This window comes from Lepisosteus platostomus, chromosome 5 (assembly GCF_059453375.1).
Source record: "Lepisosteus platostomus isolate fLepPlt1 chromosome 5, fLepPlt1.hap1, whole genome shotgun sequence".
Taxonomy (NCBI): Eukaryota; Metazoa; Chordata; class Actinopteri; order Semionotiformes; family Lepisosteidae; genus Lepisosteus; species Lepisosteus platostomus.
In genome coordinates, this window is record NC_142615.1 from 70,094,533 (window position 1) to 70,097,598 (window position 3,066).

At 46.1% G+C, this 3,066-nt stretch overlaps 1 long non-coding RNA gene across 1 annotated transcript; it reads left to right on the forward strand.

Moving 5' to 3' along the window:
- Nucleotides 1–203: 203 nt before the first annotated feature.
- LOC148671996 (uncharacterized) lies at nt 204–2,359 on the forward strand. The gene is made up of 2 exons (XR_015936673.1): nt 204–1,260; nt 1,692–2,359. It is a non-coding gene; the product is annotated as an uncharacterized LOC148671996 (long non-coding RNA).
- The last annotated feature ends 707 nt before the right edge of the window (nt 2,360–3,066 follow it).

Consider the following 3,066-nt stretch of genomic DNA (forward strand, 5'->3'; position numbering starts at 1 on the left):
TCAAAACAGATGGTAACTGTGACTTTTGTGACAGCAACTCTGAAAGCTAATGTAAAGAAGGAAACTAATATTGACATTACTTTTAAAGAAGTAAAATCATGCTACATTTAAACCCATTGAAAGTAATATGAAAATATCGTTTGTATTTAAAAAAAATATTATACTTCCATGATATAATAATTAATGAATTGCTGTTAGAGGAGACCCATGTTTGAACACTTTAAAACGGATGTAAATGCGTTTGTACAGACAATTTGAAACATGTACGGACCTTATCTGCTTTTGTTTAATATTAAACAAGATTACTTGTTTAATCTTTTTGCATAACATGTACATGTATTATTGTATGTACCCCTGACTATACTCTATGTTATATGTATTCTTGTTTTTATGGCATGTATTGTTGTTATAATTAAAAATAAAAAGACGCGACTCGATTACGTCAAAAGGAAGTCGCCACAGGGCTTGTGGGAAATGTAGTCTTTATAGTGCTCTGGACTGCGCTCCACACGTGTTCCGCAGATTTGATTGAGCATCAGAATTAATTATACAATGTCAGTGTATTTACCGTGTCGCGGATTTCTATGTCTGTCTTACAAGACGGACTCGGCAGGAGCTGTTTCTTGCTCTCCGGAGTGAAGGTGCTCTGGGAAGAGACGAGCAAATCTTCAGACTCTTTGTAAATGAGACATCATGACAGCTGTGCCGACCTGCTCTTCTTGATTGACCTGTTGAACCTGTTTTTGTAAAAAGCAGGAGTCTTGTGTACCCCTGATTGTGTAATGTGTACTCGAGTGTGTATTTTTCTTTCTGTTTTCTGTTCTGTTTATTTCACAAGATGGACCCGGGCAGCAGCATGTGTCTGCAGGGCTCATCCTGCCTGCATATTTGCAAACTTTTCTCCTGTGTTTATTTTACTTTGTCAATAAAACGTGGTTGCCGGGGAAACGGTGCTGCAGAAGTTGTTGCGATCTGAGCTCGAGGAGGTAAACAGTCGGCTTTTGTAATCTAATCAGCAAGCAAAGCAGAAACGTTAGTCTAAAAAGCGCTGGCTGGAGTATTTTGTGGACATTATGCAGAAGAAAAGGAAGAAACGGTGAGTCGCAGGCTGTCGGTAAATATCAGCGCTGGACACCAGCCTCACACCGCTGGGCTCACTGCACCATGAGCGAGTCCGTCGGCGCCTCCTCCTGCTGGGGTGTGTTACTGCAGGAGTGAGGAGTCTCCGGTCTCCGGTCGCGTCATGATCTGCATGTGGAGGTGAAAGGCTGAGAGACGGCGCACATGCTCTGCACATGTTCTCATGTGTCTGGTTTCCTGGAGTGCTGTCTGTGTGGAGTTTGCATGCTCTGCTCATGTTCTCAAGGGTTTCCTGCCGCTTCTGCAGTCCAGTGTTGGTGAGTCTGTCGGGTTGATTGCGTTGTGGTGTGAGTGTGCCCTAAAGGGGGTTTTAATAGTATGGGGTTTGTGTGTTCACTTGTATGCAGACCACTGGAGAGACCGGTTGTTTTTTGCCAGGCAGACTAATGGCTGCATATTCAATTCCAGCTACTGCTGTTGCCAAACCAGCAAGTGGGACAGTGTTTGAAAACCCTTTCAATGAAAGGTTTGTAGAACAGTGTTGCTATTGTTCTGTTTAATTCGAGGTCACCAAGCTTATAAATGGTCTCACAACGTTTGTCTCTTTTCAGGTTTCTCTGACCCGGAGAGTGAACAAAGAAGTGATAAGGGCCCATAACACCTAAGCTCGGCACTCTCACACTCTTCAGCCACACGAGCTTCCTCCTGGTAAAATACTGGGCAAGCCCCTTTCTGACAGGGACAGTGGAAAACCCCCTGAGGGAGATGGGCTGAGGGGAGGAATAAAACCATCTGAGCCAGAACGGAGCGCGCTCCCGATTCCCACCAGACCCGGGAGACGAGACAGGCAGCACAAGGGAAGCTGCGGAGCGCGAGTTCGCGGAGGCAAGGACCGATTGACGACCACGGGAGACAGTGGCATCGGAACAGAGGTACTGTACAGAGACTTTTAATACCTGAAGGCAAGGAGCGAGAAACCGGCCCGGCTAGCCGCTCCAAACTGAGGGGAATGGAATACAGTTCACGGGAGGATTTCTAGTGGAACCTGAACGGAGTCTGGGGAAATGGGACCGGCCTCTCGTTCACTGGGGCCATCAAAGACTTTACAGGTACGAAGAAGAATCGTTCGAGTGGCCACTCTTCGGTACTTGACAGAAAAGACTGCCGTCCCTCTGGATTCATTATGACCCTTGGAAGGACCTTTTGTTGCTGCTGTTTTCGTTGTGTCTTTGGCTGATGGTGAATGTGGATAGAAAATAAAAAGGTCACTTATACGATACACATGCTTGTCGCTGGTCTGTGTGGGCATTGGTGGATCTGGGAGATCAACAGAACCTGTGGTAATGGAGAGGGGCCCTAGCACCCTGTTTGCATTGCTAGGTGCCGTAGTCATATATGAGGCAGGAAATAATTCTTGTTTGAGGGGTCACCTCACTGTGACACGAACGTGTTGGGAAGACGCGCCAGTTCTGACGTTAGTGTGACGGGTCTGTAGGCATTAAGGCAGGTTCTTGTGTCCTTTTTTGGAACAGGAACAATAACAGAAGATTTGAAGCAGTCTGGCACTGTGCACTGGGACAATGATTGCTTAAAAACGTCTGTAAAGATTGGAGCGAGTTGGCCAGCACAGTGCTGTAGTGTGGCTGGAGATACACAGTCAGGTCCTGCTGCCTTTTTACAGTTTTGCTTTTTGAATAGCCTTAACACATCCTGTTCTTTGCTTCACAGGGCATTCTCAAGACTTGTAAACGGCGTCAAGTCTCCGTGAGAGATTGAGTGTGAGTGGGTGTGGCACTTCAGTTGAGTGGGGGACAATAGCTCATCCCCAGGATGTGAATTATTTGCACGAGTTGCGAGACTGCCATGGACAAGGTCGTTGGAGATCCTTTGTGTTTCAGACCTGCTGTAAAATGTGTTATCTGGTAGAGAGTGATCAAGATGTATCTGAGGGGATTTTCTTTTGGAATTGGTAACAGTTTGGAGACC